Source organism: Anastrepha obliqua, chromosome 5, assembly GCF_027943255.1.
Source record: "Anastrepha obliqua isolate idAnaObli1 chromosome 5, idAnaObli1_1.0, whole genome shotgun sequence".
Classification (NCBI taxonomy): Eukaryota; Metazoa; Arthropoda; class Insecta; order Diptera; family Tephritidae; genus Anastrepha; species Anastrepha obliqua.
The window spans coordinates 51,932,091-51,951,223 of record NC_072896.1 but is presented as its reverse complement, the minus strand read 5'-3'; positions in this window follow the sequence as shown (position 1 = coordinate 51,951,223).

The window sequence follows — 19,133 nt, the reverse complement described above, 5'->3', positions numbered from 1 at the left end:
GTCTGATTTTGTACTGTTGCGCAGCTCATCCACGGGCATCAGCTGCCTATTAAATAGTTAGCCGGTTGCATCGCAAAACGTCATGGTCATTAAAGGACGGCAAGTCAAGTGAAATCAAAAAGTGAAGAAGCGACTTGAGCGAAATCCCCGACGAAGTGCCAATCAAATGGCGAAAGAACTGAAATTATCTGACCGTAGTATCTGCCGCAAAATGCAAAATGATCTCAAAGTCACGCCTTACAAGATCCAAAAGGCGCCTGACCTCACACCAAAGCAGCAATAAGTCAGACTTGAGAGAGCGAAGAAGTAGCGATCAATTTAAGAACATTGTATTTTTTGACAAGAAAATTGAGCAATTCGGAAACTCATAAACCGATAGGGTTTATTTGACTGACCGTTCATACGAGAATTTGAGTATCAATTGCCACCAGGAGGCAGCACCCGTCGCAGGTAATGGTTTGGGTCGCAGATGTGCGCTCTCCAATTGTTTTCATCGAGCCTGGCGTCAAGGAAAATGCGAAAATGCGAAATATTATCGATAAAGTATTCTGGAGGTTTCTTTAAAGCCGTAGACAGACAAATATTTCAGTGGCAGGCCAGCACCAGTCTCGAGGCGCTGAAAAAAGCCATTGACGGCGAATGGGCTAAAATACCTGCAAGTCTCATTCGGGCAGCTTGCGATTCGTTTCTGGACCGCCTCAACGCCATAGTCAAGGCAAAAGGTAATCATATCGAGCAAAAATAAATGTATTCTTAATTTTAAGATATTTTCACAAATTTTTTACTTTGAATTAAATACAAGTAATTTTCAAAACTAAATTTATGGCCTTTTTAATTGGCACTTCGAGTGCCGGACGGTCCAGAATTTTGTAAAAAGTAATTCTTATATGGCCGTATCAGTAATTGTGCGGTTTATTTAGTTACGATGTCGCAGTGGACGGTTGAAGAATGTGCATTCTATTTCTTTTTAATGATGAAGCTGATTTTCATTCAATAGAAGTGTAAATAAGCAAAATTGCCATTATTCGTTATCTAAAGGACAGAACCTACTATAAAAAACCATCTACAGTCTCTTCAGAGTTCTAAAATGACGGTTTGGTGTGTATGATCAAACAATGGAATAATTGGACCATACTTTTTTAAATTCTGTGGACGGCGTTTCTTATCGGCGCATGCCGAACAATTATTTGCTGCCAATAGTGCGAGCGCATCCTTCCTTCAGTACACACTCATGGTTCCACCAAACTGGCTCCACGTTACACGCGATCAGAGAAACCATGGCTATACCGTGTGATTTCTTCCATAATAAACTGGTAAGCCGACATATTCTGACCACCCAGGTCTCTTGAACTTTTTTTTGGCTAACTTTAAAGTTCATTCTAGGACACAAACCCGGCGACCATTTCAGTGCTAAAATAAAATACCGTTCGCGAAGTTAATGGCATGCTGACAAGACAAGAGACAAAGTATTTTTAATTTATCTTTTAATTCCCAATTCTACCACGGGACACCCTGTATATGCAGTAGTGAGAGTAGCTGAGAACTTGTTGATTTTTTTGTAATATTTACAATGTTTTCGGGTTTTTAATCATCCTTTAACCAAATTTATAAATCAAATTTTGAAACAAAATCTTGAAGAAATTAAAAAAAATTTCAATCTAAATTTTAATTTAATTTAATTGAAAATTTAATGAATCTTTAGAAAAAATTCCAGTATGCAGTCTTATTACCCATTGATTATTATAATACTGTTGCAACTTTACCGATATCCTTTTAATGTAGAACTACCGATGATTGAAAGGGATGTCCCCAAGGAGGAGTTCTTTCTCCACTGCTATGGTCCCTCCTATTTAGTTGATGACTTGGCGCAGCACCTAACAAATAAGGGATTTATAACCATTGGTTTTGCAGATGATATATCTGTTATAATAAAAGGCAATCATGAAAGGACACTAACAGACTTAATGCAAAATGCCTTGAACGCAACATGGGAATGGTGTAAAAAGGAGGTGCTGTCGATCAACCCTAACAAAACCACAATTATCCCCTTCATGGTAACCCATGGTAAAAGAGCTAAAAGAGCTCACATTAAACAAAAACAGCATTCGCACTTTCACAGGCGCCCTCACGGGTCACTTCACCTGCAACAAATATGTACTTACATAAATTAGGCATAACTAACCCCAGCACCTGCAGATTTTGCTGCGAAGATGAGGAGTCTATAGAACATCTCATCATCGAATGTCCGCATAGAAGGAAAAGGTTTTTAAACAAGTTCATACTTATAGATGAAGACCCACAATCACTCCCTCAGAAGGAGCTGGTACAGTTCATAAGCATACTCAACAGTCAATAGACAGCATAGGGTGCACAATAGATCAATATGGTCGCAGTGCTAAAGGCCCATACCTTAACCCTTTACTACCACTAACCATTGACCTATGATTACACTGGCGGCAATTGGGATTATGGCCGGCGTAAAACAAAAAACAAAAAAAAATTGGTATAATAAAATGCAAGTTTTAAGCGGCTGAAAAATTGCTTGGTTATTTTGTGATTTTTTCTCTGATGGTTTTTGCACTTATTTATTGTATATACAAATTAATTTTTTCTGGAGAAAATGATTATCATACACTTAGGATACGGTATAAAAGCTTGGAAAATCGTTTGCGCTAAGGTACGCTAGTGAAAACTGAAAAATATCTAAAAGGAGATACCATACTTGGCCAAAGCTCAACCAATTAATTTCATGACAGAAATTTCAAAAAGTTTTGGAAAACCAACATGAAAACATTGTGCAATTTGCCAGGCTGAAAATAATATAGAAAGGCAAGGCTTCAAAGCCAAACAAGTCGGCATAGATTGTCTGCCATACAAAAACGCCTGCTATAACACTGCTCATTCTAAGTAAGCCGATATATACCTATACCTTCTATTTTTTCTTTTCTCACAAAGGGCTGCTTGGGCGCGGAGAGCGAGCACAATGTCAAATGTCCAATGATTTTATCCAATAAAGCCACTGAATATCTTCCTGTGCACTACTATTCCATTGATCTACACATGCAAGAGATTGGAGTAAAGTTCTGAAAATTAGGTTGGTGGCAATATGGACCTTTGAACAAGTGCAGATCACCAATATTGTAGAGATAATAGATCACGAATTTTGTGATAGCCAAAAACGATTTTGAACTTTCAGGTACGTTTTTCTTTCAGAGCGACCGCTATTAAAAACAACTTTTTCTTAAGAACGTCGGTTCGAATCTCGGTGAAACACCAAATTAACAAAAGATTTTTCTAATAGCGGTCACCCCTCGGCAGACAATGGCAAACCTCCGAGTGCCATGAAAAAGCTTCTCATAAAAATATCTGCCGTTCGGAGTCGGCCTGAAACTGTAGGTCCCTCCATTTGTGGAACAACATCAAGACGCACACCACAAATAGGAGGAGGAGCTCGGCCAAACACCCAAAAACGCGCCAATTATATATACATATATGCATAATCACGCACCAACCCATTCGGCTACGGCGGCCGCCTTCAGATTATATAACTCCGTTTTTATCCTTACAGATGTTAAAACGAGGCAGGAAGTTTTTTGTTTGTTGTTGGACACGCTCGTACAGTTTTCTAATGTCATTGTTGTGGTTATCCTTTACGAGTTGTTTAAGTTTTCTCTTTTGCGACTGCTTTCCCTTGGCGCGGGATAATTTAGTGGCGGCAATTCTATCGGTTTTATATGCCTCTTTGCTTGCTCTGGAGGACCTTTCAAGCGTTCTTTGCCGAGCTTAATTTTTTTAGCTGACATGGGTGCACTCAGCGTCGAATCAATTATTGTTTTCGGTTTTAGTCAGCTTACCTATGCTTTTAGTAGCGTCGTTTGTAAGAGAGAGTTTCGATATTTTTTTGAAATATTTTGGCCTTTGCAGGTTGTGCAAGTTGTCCCGTGTTCCATTTGTGCATGGTTATGCGATAATTAAATTTCCTTTTTAAAAGGAAATGATCGCTATCAATAATTGCACTGAGGCATGAGTGAACCTCTGTTATTGAGAATTTCTACCGACTCGATATTAAGGCATGGTCAATTTGATTGGATAAAGAGGTTCCAGGGATTGTCCAGGTCCCTTTGTGAATGTTCTTGTGCGGAAAGTGAGAAGTGAGCTGCAAACTGACTGAGCCTTTCTCCATTGTTTGACGTTACATTATGAATGGAGTGGGGGCTCGCAACTCGTCTAAAAGGTGTTCCTCCTTGCCGATCACTTAGCACGATGATAGTGTCATGGGACCAAGTTTTTAGCATTGAATACTCTACATTGAAGATTGTATAAAAATAGTCCTTTGTCAAGTGATCCACTACCTCCGTGGGAGCATATATTGAGAAGGTGGTCACATTGCTAAATTTCCCTTTAGTGTGCAGGGAGCATATGCGCTCATTTATTGGTGTGAGGCCAAAGAAGTATTTGGACATTTTTTGTGACAGCATAAAGCCAGTGCTATATTGCCCGCTTCTGTTTGGCATTCCACTATAGAAAAGCCTGTATTCTTTTTTCCTGATTTCCCCCTGTCCTTTCCAACGCAGCTCTTGAAGAGCTAAGATATCTACGTGGAACTTACTCATTTGCGTCGGTGCTTCTTGCATTGCTCCTGCTCTTAGCAGAGTTTGAACGTTCAAATCGTCAAATCATTTGCCTTTTTTCGTTGCTGAAACGAGTCAAATCATTTGCCTTTTTTCGTTGCTGAGTTCATTTACCATGATCAGGTTTATTTACATATCCGAGGCTGTGAACGATTCTTAACATAATAAAGTTTTGTAATTGTGGGTTGTTAGCCCAACGTCTAACCTAATTTTTTAAGGCAGTTCTACTAAACAAAGGTCACATTTATATAGCGAGCCACTTGCTGCAAGACAAATGCACGCTCTGCATGTTTTGGTCCACGGGAGATATTTTATTTCCCACCTACCCTGCATATCTGCCCCTATCCGTCACCTAGGGACGCGCCCGATGGAATACAGCCAACTTCACACGAACAGATGAAAGAGTATCTGCAAAAATTTACTTCTTAATTGTAGAAATAAAATTATTCTGGGAGTCTAATTCTTTACTGACTTGCCGTTTCACTTTTTGGTTTCAGTTGAGTTGAACTCTCATTAAGGGGTAACACCACTCTACATGCGTAAAATAAACACGATTTTTAAAGAATTTTTTTGTATAGAAAGAAAGGGAAAACAATCACTCTGATTTGGGAAGTTATTACTTATATACTAAAATACAAAACTACAAAGTTTGATCGAAAAATTTTACAAAATGGCGGCATTGGAGACATTTTTGTAATGTGGTTTCTCTTGAAGGAGCTCCGCGGCACGCAGCACAGAGAGTGCAAATTTTAATCTGGAACAAGGAAATTTGTTTTTTCTTAATCTAGATAAGAATAGCTAGAGAAACACGTAGGGGATTTACAAAATATTTATTTTTGTGGAATTAGCAAGCATTTGAAGAAAAAAACTCTATTTTGGACTAAAAAAACGGCACTTAAATAATTATAACAATCGTTTAAATTAATCTATCGAAAATCCCCTACGCTCTTCTCTTAAGAAGGTTATTATACAGACGTAGTGAAAAACCTGATTACAAATATTTAAAATTGTTTGAGTTATGCTGCGTGCCAATTTCAGAAAACGTGTTTTGAGAAAAACGCGTTTAAAGTTTGGAAATTTGGAGAAATCGTTAGGTAGTCACTAACGCTTGGTTAAAAGCTTAAAATATAAGGTTGTCAAAAAAGTCTTGCGGTATTTCCGCAAGCTTGTCTTTGCAAGCGCGTAGTTCTAGTTGTATTCGTTGCATCGGTTCACGCTAGAGCTGTTTGGAAGGCTCTTTTCACGTGCTAACACGTGTTTGATTAATTGTTGTTTGCTTTTAGTCGTTCGTGAGTTATAGCGTCGCAAACATGGAGCAAAATAAAGAGAAAATACGGCATATTTTACAGTACTACTACGATAAAGGCAAAAATGCATCTCATGCTGCCAATAAAATTTGTGCAGTTTATGGACCCGATACAGTTTCCATTTCCACCGCACAACGATAGTTTCAACGTTTTCGTTCTGGTGCAGAGGTGATCGAAGATGCGCCACGGTCCGGAAGGCCTGTCGTCGAAAATTGCGATAAAATCGCTGAATTGATCGAAAGAGAGAGAGCATAGTAGCAGCCGTAGCATCGGCCAAGAGCTGGGCATGAGTCATCAAACCGTTATAAACCATTTGAAGAAACTTGGATTCAAAAAGAAGCTCGATGTATGGGTGCCACACGACTTGACGCAAAAAAACATTTTTGCCCGTATGGATGCATGCGAATCGCTTCTGAATCGCAACAAAATCGACCCGTTTTTGAAGCGGATGGTGATTGACGATGAAAAGTGGGTCACTTACGACAACGTGAAGCGCAAACGGTGGTGGTCGAAAAGCGGTGAAGCTGCCCAGACGGTGGCCAAGCCTGGATTGACGGCCAGGAAGGTTCTTCTGTGTGTTTGGTGGTATTGGCAGGAAATCATCCACTATGAGCTGCTCCCCTATGGCCAAACGCTCAACAACAACTGGACCGCTTGAATGCAGCACTCATGCAGAAGAGGCCATCTTTGATCAACAGAGGCCGAATTGTCTTCCATCAGGACAACGCCAGGCCACACACATCTTTGGTGACGTGCCAGAAGCTCCGGGAGCTCGGATGGGAGGTTCTTTTGCATCCACCGTATAGTCCGGATCTCGCACCAAGTGATTACCACCTATTTCTGTCCATGGCGAACGAGCTTGGTAGTCGGAAGTTGTCCACAAGAGAGTCCTGTGAAAATTGGCTCTCCGAGTTTTTTGACAATAGGGAAGCGAGCTTCTATAAGAGGGGCATTGTAAAGTTGGCATCTCGTTGGGAACTCGTCCTCGATCAAAACGGCGCATATTTGACTTAAATCGCATTATTATAACCAATTTTATGAACAATTGGAAATTCAATAAAAATACCGCGAGACTTTTTTGACAACCCTATATTTATGAAATAAACTTCGGTAACGTATAAAACTTTTTGTTCTGTATTTTAAAAGGTTCAAAGAATTTTTTAAGCTTATAAAAAAAAATCAATTTTTTGTAATTTCTACAGTGGTGTTATCCCTTAACGCGGCAGCTGACGGGTGATTGCGCTGCCCATATATTTACACTTATATAAATATATATATATATATTATATATATATATATTTTTTTTTATGCCCCCAAAATATGTATAAATACATGGGGCGAAATTCAGAGTTCCCAATTCTTTTATTTTTCTAGAAAAAAAAACTGTAAAAAAGTCGTGAGCCCCCCTCAGCCTCTACTTGAACTCTAGTATTTTAAAATGTACATACGTATTATAGTTTTTAGTTGGTTTTAAAATGAATACGAATTTTCGAATTAAATCAAAATTCTTTGTTACCGCTACATACTTTTCGAACCTCGAGTGGCTGACCGATTGCAGTTCGGAAATTGAATGAAGTGCCATGCTGTATGTACAATGCAGCTACAAAAATGTATATAGACATGTGTCTACAATTGCACATATCTATATATGTATGTATGTACCTTCAAAAGTATTCATTCACCGACAAAAATTTAATTTTACAAGTTCTCAAACATGTCCGGCAGATGTCAAGCGTACAATCGAGTTTAATTTCTAGCCTCTTCACTCATCACTAAATTCTCTACCTAAAAGTCCCCACAATAGCTGCCCATATATTTATATGTGTATGCACTCATATGTATATGGCTAAATGTTGCTGGGAGCCACTGAAACGGCCCGGTAAAGCTGCTGTGCAAGCGCAAAATTTAATCTAACGTAAATCCAATCAAACCCACTGGCAGCATGATTTGGCAAAGGAGGAAACAGAGCAAAAAACAAAAACAAAAAAACGAAAAACAAAAATAGAATCGGTAACAAAAATGTGCGCAAAAGCAAAAAAAGAAAATTCGGTACACACAAGAAAACTACAAATGAGGCGATGAAAAAGAAATAGTAATTTTGTGGAAATTTTCGAAAAATCAAAAGCGCTTGTTCTGGTAGATTTTAATAGTTCTGAACTGTCAACAGGCTCAGCAGCTTAAGGCTGTAGGTAAAGCATAGGGAATGATGTCGGACAATAATTGGGGCTGGTTGTCGAAGTCAGCCAATTTTCGTTTTCGCTTGCCAAGAACAATGATATTAGAAGAATTCAAAAACAAAAACAAAAAAAAACCGTAGCACAAAAAATTTAACTTTGCTTCAACACATTGTGCCTGAAAGGCTTTCCCATATGATTTTATGCACTTTACCCTCTAAGACCTTCGCCTGCATTGACGTTCCTGTTCAAATGTTCAAATAGTTTTCTGTGCTGCCACTCAGTCGGTCAGGCAGCTGGTCAACCAGGCAATAGGAAATCCTTTGCGCTCAATGCAGTTGATAGGTTTGATTTTCAGTTTTTTTGTGCTTGTGTGTGTGCTTGTTTGTGCATGTTTTTTTCTGTTTTGTTTTTTTGCAATTTCCTTTACTCACTTTCAGCTTGGCAGGCAGTAAAAATATCATTATCGCTTTCATTGCCATTATCTCGAGTGATTTTGTTCACCCTTTCTGCTTTGCCATTTGGCTCGACTGTGGTTTCTCTGGCACTCGGGTGCTGCTGATGTTGCTACTTGTTTTGTCATTAGTGCTGTTCTGCTGTCCTTTGCAATTCATTTAGCAGGAAATGTTGCTTGATATTGAAAGTTGTTGATGGCGTAAAAATAGAAATATTTAAGTATTTAGAAAGTACAGAAGCATTAAGATATAAGTGGTTTTATGTTTTCCAGAGAATCGATGTGGCTCTTACTTGTTAAAGCTATGTCGTAAACCTTTATTTATAGTACTTAAAATTGTGGTTTTGAATACCCATATATGCGACCAGGCCTGCTTTAAATCCACAGTCTTAGATTTTATAAAAGCTAATCGGTGCAAAGTCTGGAAAAGTAAGTACAGATACGTAAAAATTGGAAATTCGTGGTGTGCATTTTTGGAGTGATTTATCGAACTAATCAGCACATCTGAAGAATCCACTCCAATAAGAATCAATGTGTCTCTCAAACAGGAAAATTCACTAGGACTGCCACCCATAGTCTGACATTAGGAACTGAGAAGGATTTACTGCATTTCTGATATGGTTGAAGTATAGCCATATTTAGCATAGAAGGGTTGATCAAACCATGTAGAATTTATTTTTCGTGCAAAAGGCGAGAAGATTCAGCATTAAATTGTGTGAAGTTGCTGAACCAATCACTTGCAACATCAGTTTTTGTCACGCGAGTGTTTTTTTCCACTACTATGGGCTTTAGTCTAAGATGTACTATCTTAGATACATACCACCTTGACTAAAAAGTTCCCGGAAAATATTCAAAAAAATTAAAAAATATGAGTTTATTCTTCAAAAGTGATATTATCACTACTCCTGATCAACTGCAACACACTTAAGGCTGCGTTTAATCCAACTCTCGAAATCAATTTTGGAACTATATCTTTGGTATAGCCATCAGAGCTGTCTTCGATTTTTCCTTTAGTGGTGGTGGTTTTTTGAATCGATCAAATAGAAAAACGTCGCAGGAGGCCATATCAGGTGAATTCAATGGCTGCTGGATGGTAATGTGCCACGGCGCGTTATCCCGGTACCAAATACATGAGTTGTTTTCCCACAAATCCCTACTCTTTTGGCGAATTGCTTCATGTAAATGTCTCACAACGCCCAAATAACAGTATTTTTTTGACCTCCTGGCAGAAATTTGCGGCGTACAATAACACCTCAATCCATAAAACTCGTGAACATCGCTTTTTTTTTTTTGACTGCCAACGACGTGGCTTTTTTTGTTCTCGGCTTATTCGGAGTTCTCCACTCACTCGCCTGACGTATGGATTGCGCGTCGTACTTATAAACCCACGTCTCCTCTTTGAAATCATGCCTTCGGCGATATCAGCGCGGACTCGTTTTTGGATGGAATTCAGCTGCTGTGGAACTATCTAACAGCAACACGGCGCAAACCCAAATCATTAACTACAATGTCCTGAATAGGTCCATAAGCAACATGCAAGTCCTCTGTCAGCTGTTTGATGGTTACTGTTGGTTGCAGTTTTTGATCAAGGTTTCTTCCATTTTATTAATATTTTCATCAGTTATCGATGCCGACGGCCTGCTACTACGTTCGTCATCCTCGATTGGCTCACTATCCTTTCTGAGGAGTTCATGCCACTCGTAAACGGCTGTCGACTGTTTTCTTTAGATCATCATTACCAAGAGAGTTTCCCAACATTTCTAAGGTTTTCGCACCATTGAACCCATTTTTAATGGAAAATTTAATACAAATTCGCTGTTGCAAGTTCAAACCCATTTTTAGAACTTTTACAAATGACGAGATCTGGCGATACAATTTTGGTAGCAATGTTAACCTCAGATGTGGCAACTGACTTAAATAAAAAAATCAGAACTCAAATCAGTTGACTTAGAGCGTCACCTGGCGGTTCTTTCGGAACCTTTATTAACAAGGTGTTATAAATCTCGAAAAGCTTAGACCTTATCATGCTAAATTATACAGAGGTTTGGTTATTTCCATTAGCGGTTGGCTCTCGGAAGGCACTGGCTAACCTCCGAGCAAATGAAAAATTTGAAAAACCTCTCATATGGTAAAACTTGCCCTTACCACTAACCCTAACCACTAATTCTTACTCTTGTAACTTCTTCTCATATGCATCTCGTTGCTAAGTTATAAACATATCACCAATTTTTTTATAAAATTGTATTATTATTATTTTTTATTTTTAGTAGAACAAAAATCAGATAGTGCAAAGTTTGAAACTTTGTACAAATTGTTTTAGATTACGTAAATGCAATAAACCCTGCAATATACAAGTTTTTATGAGTGATTCCAAGTATTCAAGTGTAGTACCTATTTCTTTTCGATGCACACATCTCCAGTCATACAGCCAGCAATTTCACACCTGTCTAGCTCCTCGTCTCTCTTATCCGGAATTCCTGTCAGAGATTTGTTTTTAAAGCGTCCATCAGATAATCGTTGCTGCTTGCATACAAATTTGAAAAACAAGGCAAGATGCTACTATTGATCCTGCGATCGATAGGAAGGCCAAACTTTGCAGTTGGCTTATGCACTACCTGCTGTGGGTTTGCATTATTTTCGGCCACTAAAATTATGGAAACAGCAAAATTCGATTTGTCAATAGTACAGCTCCTCTTTGAGTTCGGGCTCACGTTCGATTTAAGAATTTTATATTGGCTCACAAGACTCGTTCGCCTTTACTTAGAGTTTTTTAAAGACGAATATTCAAAATAGGGCTCTTAAATTGTAGTTGTTGTTTGAGGGACTTTTATACCACAATTCACTGCTGTTTTGGTGATGTACAATAGTTTTAAAGAGTCATACTTCCTATAGCCACTTCGTTGTGTTTAGAAAGAAAAGAACCTTCAAATTTCGTCAATTTTTTTTAGTAATGGTTTGCAGAAAACTCACAATTTTGCTCCTGATAAATTCAGACAATTGCAAAGTTAACGTACGTATCCTAGCCTAGCCTCGATGTTTCCAAAAGAATTCATACACGTAGTGATAACGAGCCATTGACTGAGTGAGCTGAGTTCCTCTACACACTGCGCTATACAGGGTTTGATTGAAAAGTAATGAGCCTTATTTTTTTTAAGCAGTTTTATTAAACCTTTTGGCGTATACAATTAATATTCTTCAAAATAGGACCCCTGAGCGTCAATACACTGCTGGTAGCGGTCCTTCCACTGCAGGAAACATTTTTTAAACTCATCCGCCGGAATCGCGTTCAATTCGGCTATCACAGTTTTTTGGATCGCCTCGATGGAGTTGCATCTCAAATTTTCCGGTTACGATTTCCCGCACATTGTGCCACCGTTTTACCTGGGCACTGGACAGAGATTGGTCTCCGTAAGCCTCCTTGAGTAGCCCAATGGTTTCGGTTCTCGTTTTGTTTAGCTTTACGCAAAATTTGATCGAGTAACGTTGCTCCAACGATCGCCGCATTTTCGCCACTGCAAAATCCTAGCACATTTTTAAAACAGCTTTCACGCGCGGAGCGATGTTGACTGCACCGCTGTTGCCAGCGAACTGGGACCGGTTTCTAGTGGAAGGGGAAGGTCTAGCGATAATTTTTCCCCACCAGCCGATTCGGTTGATCGCTTGGCAGACGCTCCGCGCGGGAAGGCTCATTACTTTTCAATCAAACCCTGTAAGTTAAGTTTACCGCTTTCAAAGTAGCCTGACTACCCATCAAGATAACTGTCTTGGCTCCATCTCACATGAAGTCAGAGATGGCTGCAAGGCTTCCTTTATTGCTAGCTCCTCTGCCTTGATCCTCATTGACTTGGGCAGTTATTGGGCTTCAGAGTAGAATCTTGCTTCAATATTGCAATCCATCTAGCACCCACCGGTGTAGGTTTTAGCACCAAAATCTCTGAAAATTCAACTCCTTCTTCAATTTGCCCTAATTGAAAATGCCTGAGAGATATTTTTTGTGAAGTGAAAGGTCATCCATAGGTTATCGGTGGTGATGTTAGCAAATGTTAAACTTATAGAAGGATCTTGCTGTGACCACACGTTCTAGTAGCCCAGTTCCCCCTTTCTTTGAGCTTGACCGCGATAGTTGCAGCTGGGTATTTAATGTGTAGGTCTATGGCTAATAAATGGGTGAACAAGTTGAGTTTGTCGGCTGGACTTCAGCAAAATGCACCCGTTACTAGAATCAAAGCTGATTTTTGTGTTTTCATGAGGTTGATTTGGTTGTAACTTTTAGCTGGCGCGTAAGATCATAGTGAAATTTTCGGTTGGAAATATAACTTTCTACCTAGCATTCGTTTGTAGGCTCACAGGCCTATGCTTGATTTTTGCACTGTAATCGATACTTGATTTCCAACTGAGTTTGGCATCAGGCATTACGCCAAGATATAGACAGAGTGTATTATAGTGCCCAAGTATTTGAATTCGCCAAAGTATTCAAGTCCTATCCTGTCAAGACCAACTAAACCAAGATTATACAAGGTGAAGACCAAAATAAATAATACTAAGCTAAAATAGAAACGACAGGAGCTTTGTTCTGATAAATTCGAGTTTATTTACTCAAAATGGTTTCTGCGATCTAAAAGCTTTTCAAAAGATTGTTTCAGGTCATTGACCGGAATGTTCTTCAGAATATCGGTACAAGCTTTTGGATGGCCTCTACGGACGCAAAACGTTTTCCTTTCATGGCCAAATGCAATTTTCTGAATAGGTAAAAGTCACAGGGATCCATATTAGGCGAATACGCTGAGTGATTGATGGTGAAAATGCGACTTCTAGTCATTCACAAGAGTGGATCGATCAGATGGTGCGTTATCATGCAATAAGCGCCAGGCTCCTCCTTTGCGGTATTTAGAGCGAATCCGACGAATGCGACACAACAAACGCTTCAAAACGCCAAGATAGAAAATTGCGTTGACGGTTTGGCCCGTTGGCACGAACTTCTTGTGGACAATTCCTTTGGAATCGTAAAAGCAAATGAGCATTGACTTGATTTTTGACTTCTCCAAACGCCATTTTTTGTGTGGTGGCTCGTCTGGGGCCTTCCATTCGGTACTTTGACGTTTAGTTTCAGGTTCATGTTGGAAAAACCAAGTTGCGTCACCAGTTACAATGGTGTAAGGGAAGTTCTCGTCTTTTCTCGCCTCCTTAATGAGGTCTTTCGATTGTTGAATCCTGAGCAATTTTTGATCTTCAATTAACTTATGAGAAATTTCGTAATGCCTTTCAGTTAAAATGCGATAAATCGATGCTTTGGAGATATTCAACTCCGATTCCATGAATTTCAACAAATGATTTCGGTTCATTTTTGATAAATCCACGAACAATTGCGATGGAGGTTTTGGTGATTACTGATTTTGGGCGCATGGGCTCGTATGTTCATTGTCATTTATGTCCTCCCAACCATCCCTGAAACGGGTAAATCACTCACAAACTCTGGCACGAGATAGACAATCATCGCCATAAACATTTTTCATCCATTCAAATGTTTCGGTAAACGTTTACCCGATTTTAAAACAAAATTTGATATTAGCTCTTTGTTCGAAACTCACTGATGATATACCATCGAAAACATTTTTATGGCGCCAGTCTTATTTATTTTGGACTTCATTTATATTTTCTTCTGAGCCGTACTGCTTTTTACTTGCCCAATTCGGATCCTCGCCGGTTTACATATTTGCAACCCTACGAAGCGCCGGCTTCATAACATCAAGTGCGTGCTTCTTACGCGTTTAAACGTAATGTAGTAAAAGAATTCAAGACACCATGACAAAAGTTGACAAAATACCATTCCATATCTAGGAGGATGTGCTTTGCATGGGCATGCTTTGCTTGGGCTCGCTGGCTCTTTCGATCTTACCAGTCTTGCAGTATTCCTTAAATCACTTTAATATTAGTCACCTGAGTATGGTAGTATGCGGGTTTAATGTCTTTTAGACAAATTGTAATATCAAACAAAATTAAACCTATGGTCCTCTACGGTTTATGTAATTAAGAAGTTCTATTGCCGGGTTTTGGAATAAAATTATTGCATCCCTTTCTTCGAGCACTCTGTAGAGGCATTCAAATTGCTTAAATTCTTTAAAAATTAGAGTTTATAACTAAAGACTACAAAGAGGGCATTAAACCTTACAAAATTGAAAGAGATTTTAATCTTACTGAGTAGCATTAATAAGAAAACCAAATTAAAGTAAAAACGCCTAATAAATGTCGATTTCTCGTGGCTGCTTTCCAACACTCAATTGCTATAACCGTTAATAGTTTTCCTCTACGTTTTTTGTTTTTTCTTTTTTTTTTGTGCTTTTTCGTTTGCATCCCCAACTTGTTGAAGAATCATTTTTGTTTTTTACTTTCGAATATTTCTTGTTCCACTTTGTGGTTTCTGTGGGCGTAAAATTTGTTTATTCTCCACACAGTCCCACATTCCCACTTCACTTGCTAAAGAGAATTCATTTCCAACTCGCAAACGCACTTACCGCTAATGACAGTTGGCAAAATGGGAGGGAAACGCAATAAAGTGAAGGGAATATATATTTTTTTTTTATTTTACGACTGGCATAACCTTTTCTTCTCTACTTTTTTAATAATGCAAAGCAAGTAGGCGTTAGTTCCGCTTTTTGCCATCGTTATGTTGTTTAAATTTCTGTGCGCGAAGGTGTTTTTTTCAAAGGTTATCGCTTATATGTATATAAATATGTGTAGGTAGCGTAAAATTAATCATCCAATTCGGTTTTTGAATAACTTTTTAACTAAATAAAAAACAAAACGATCTTGAGTGATAGAAATTTTTACTTTTAGCTTTAAGCGCTCCATTGCTTGTCTGTTTGTATGCTGCAGCGGTCTCGTTCACATGTACCAAATATAATTTTTTCCGGGATGACGCCAGTAAAGAGGTAATTCTCATGAGTACTGCTACTCCGGCATAGCATCATGCACCACTTGTAGCCTCATAGCTACACCTACGTACTAAACACCTCTCCACAACCTACCACTCTCCCCACGGAACTGCCGAAAAGGTATTACCTCATGAAGCTGGTTAGCTCAAAGGCTTCTATGATTGACGTACGTCGTCATTTGCAAAAAATTATAGATCCTCCGATAGGATGATTAATTTTGCGCCACCTTGTATACACATTCGGCTGCTTAACCAAAAAAAGTTGTAGTTCTTCTACAGAAATATTAAAATAATATTATACTCAAAGATATCCACCAAACTATTTCGAAAAAAATGGTATAAATAAAACAAAATGTTATGTATAATTTTATATTAATTAATTTTAAAAATATTTGTTTCAGAAGAAGGTATGCATAAAAATGTTGAAACATATTTTCATCGAAATCAAAGTAATGAAACTTGTGGTGCTATTTTTGTCTTATCTTGAAAGACAGATTTTAGGAAAACTTGAATAACTTAGCCAACTAGAGTCATTTAGACTTTTAATCTATAATTGGAAAAGTATTTTTTAACCTTTTCTTTAAAACTTAAGTCGTTCATGCACAAATTTTTCTGTACGCAACTATTAGCACCCTCCGCTCCGTTGAATCTGTTGGTAAAATTTTTAAGGATTTGTACGCAGCTCTGATAAACTTAAACTCTTCTGCCATCGGAGGTTAATTTTTTTTTGCATATTTCCGAAATATTTTGGCTGAAGTTTTAAAATATAATCAATTTTATTATTCTGAAAGAAAAACAGTACCAATTCTTTTTTATGGAAAGAGAGAAGAGAAATGCTTTATTTTTTCAGTAGATGGATGTAGTGATCGGTGTCTCGTAAAGTACTGATCAAAATATTTAAAATTTATGCTGGTTCTCAACAAAGAGAAAATTCCGTATATTTTACAGTTTTACTTTCATAAAACCGAAAACGCAAGGCAGACCGCTGAAATTCTGAATGGTGTTTATGGCGCCGAAAGCGTAACAGTGCAATTTTGGTTTTGTCGATTCCGTTCGGGCATTTTTCATGTTAAAGGCATTTTTCATGTTATCGATAATATCAATAAAATCACAAAAATAATAGAAGTTTACCGCAATGTTAATAGTCTAAAGATCGACTATAAAACAGTTTTAAACCATTTGGTTTCAGAGCATTATTATACAGGGTGGCTGATGAAAGCCGCTACCAAAAAAATTGAATAACTTTTATTCTTTTTAAATTATCTGTTCCATTTTTATTTTAATTTGCAGATTGATCTTTAAAATTTATTAAAATGGATAACTGGGACACGCAAACAAGAATTTGGATAGTCCGCCGCTATCACGCACTGGAGTCCGTAGTTTTGGTACAGAGAGAGTACAGGCGGATGTTTGGCGGCGATCCCCCGAGCAGATGGACCATAATGAGACTGGTGAATAATTTTGCTGAGCAAGGAACAGTCCCGAGAAGGCCTTATCATCGAAACCCACCAGTTCGGACGGAGGAAACGATTGCTGCTGTAGCTGCAGCTATACAAAGCAATCCAAGGGTTTCAACAAGAAGCTTATCTGCTCAACTTGGTGTCAGCCGACAGTCTTTGCAAACAATAATGCACAAAGATTTAGACTTATTTCCCTACAAAATTCAAATGGTTAACAAACTGAGTGCAGCAGACTTGCCGATTCGCTTGGAATTTTGCCAGAAGATCCTGCAAATGCTGCAAGAAGACCAAAACATGTTAAACTGCCTTTTCATGTCTGATGATGCCCATTTCGACTTAAATGGCAATGTGAACAAACAAAATTGTCGAATATGGAGTACTTCTAACCCACAGATACTCCACGAGACGGAATTGCATCCTCTTCGCGTGACAGAGTGGTGTGCGGTTTCTTCACGCTGTATTGTCGGGCCTTATTTTTTTGAAGAAAATGGTCACACCGTTACGGTTACTGGAGACCGTTATTTGAAAATGCTGAAAGAATTTTTCTATCCAGAACTACGCCGAAAGAGAATTCCTTTCAACTCTGTGTGGTTTCAACAAGATGGGGCAACGTCTCACATAGCCCAGACTGTTATGACAGAGTTGCGACGAAAATTTCCCAATAAACTGATTTGAAGAAACTCCGAATTTCGTTGGCCCCCCAGGTCGCCTGACCTTACTGCACCTGACTTTTTCTTGTGGGGTTTATGTAAACAAGAAGTTTATAAAACAAAGCCAACAAATTTGGATGAACTAAAACAATCCATTCGGGCAACAATTGCGGCTATTCAAGGAATTCTTTTGAAAGATAACATTTCGAAGTAGTACATAACTTGGTTTGTCTTTAAATTCAAAGTCGAATATCTTTCTAAGTATTATTTTGAATTTAATAGACAGTTAAAGGATGGTGTCTTTACTCGCCGAACACAATCCACGCCGTCGCTCATAATTTCTGTACCACAAACAATGAAATTATGGGCAACGTGAGATTTAGGGCGCATACGGTATTTGAGGACATGTCTATATGTGGCTATAACTTCCCGAAACCATTATTTTACTTTTTTTATTAAGATAAGACATGGAGGGCTACTATTTAGCTCATGAAATGAAGATACGTGCAGTTACCCTCGCTGTATGTGCAAATCGCACCGACTTAGATATCTCAAATTTACTTAAGTGCACTCGTTTATTCGTTGATAAGGTTCGACGTGAATTGGAAACATTAGGCGGCGATGTAGAATTTGTTGCAACACGGAAAAAATACGAGGAATGTTCTGACACTGCCCGATCTGCAGAATTTATTCAACAAGTGCAAGCGATCATTGACGAGGACCCTTCAAAATCAATGAGGGACCTTGTGAGAGAACTTATAGTTTCTGAGCGACTTAGCGGTCGGGTTATCTATGAAGAACACCGATGTATATGCTACGTTATTTGTTATGCACATCGACCCATCTATAAAGTGTGGTAAATGAATTGCAAGGCTGTCGCTGATATAGAAGAAGGGCACAGTGCCATACTTCATATGAATGCACGAGAATAATACAAAGGTGCTGTAGCCTTTTTCTGCCTAGTGCAGGACATTCTCGAAGAATGTGTTCTGAAGTTTCAGTACCAATTTCATAGAATCGGCAGATGATGGCCACCCAATTTTTGTTGATGAAGTGATGAAGTGATATCTCAGGCTACAGTGGCCTGTAAAGTAACCAGTTAAAAGTCTTAAGTCTAGTCTGCAGAGCGAAAGTGGCTTATCAGAAATTCCTCTGTCCGCCGTTAGGAATTCTTCTCGATGACCGATGGAATCCTGTAAGTGTTCAACGAGTTTCTTCTCCTCCCACTTTCTGAGAAATTCTTTAATATGGCCTATTGTGAGTCCACAGGACGGCTCAGAACTAATTAGAGACATATTTGCTCCTTTTTTAGCTAAATGATCAGGCATTACAGGAACCCTATATAGTAATACTGTGTTGAAAATCCCCAACACATTAAGACGGCTCATGCAATCATTTACCATTTATGAGGAGATTACAGTTGATAGAAGAGCTCTCAAAGCCGCCTGACTATCTGAAAGTATGTGGTGTATGGTGTGTCTATTTGCGACCAACCAGTAAACTATAACTGAGAGCCAGGTTTGAAG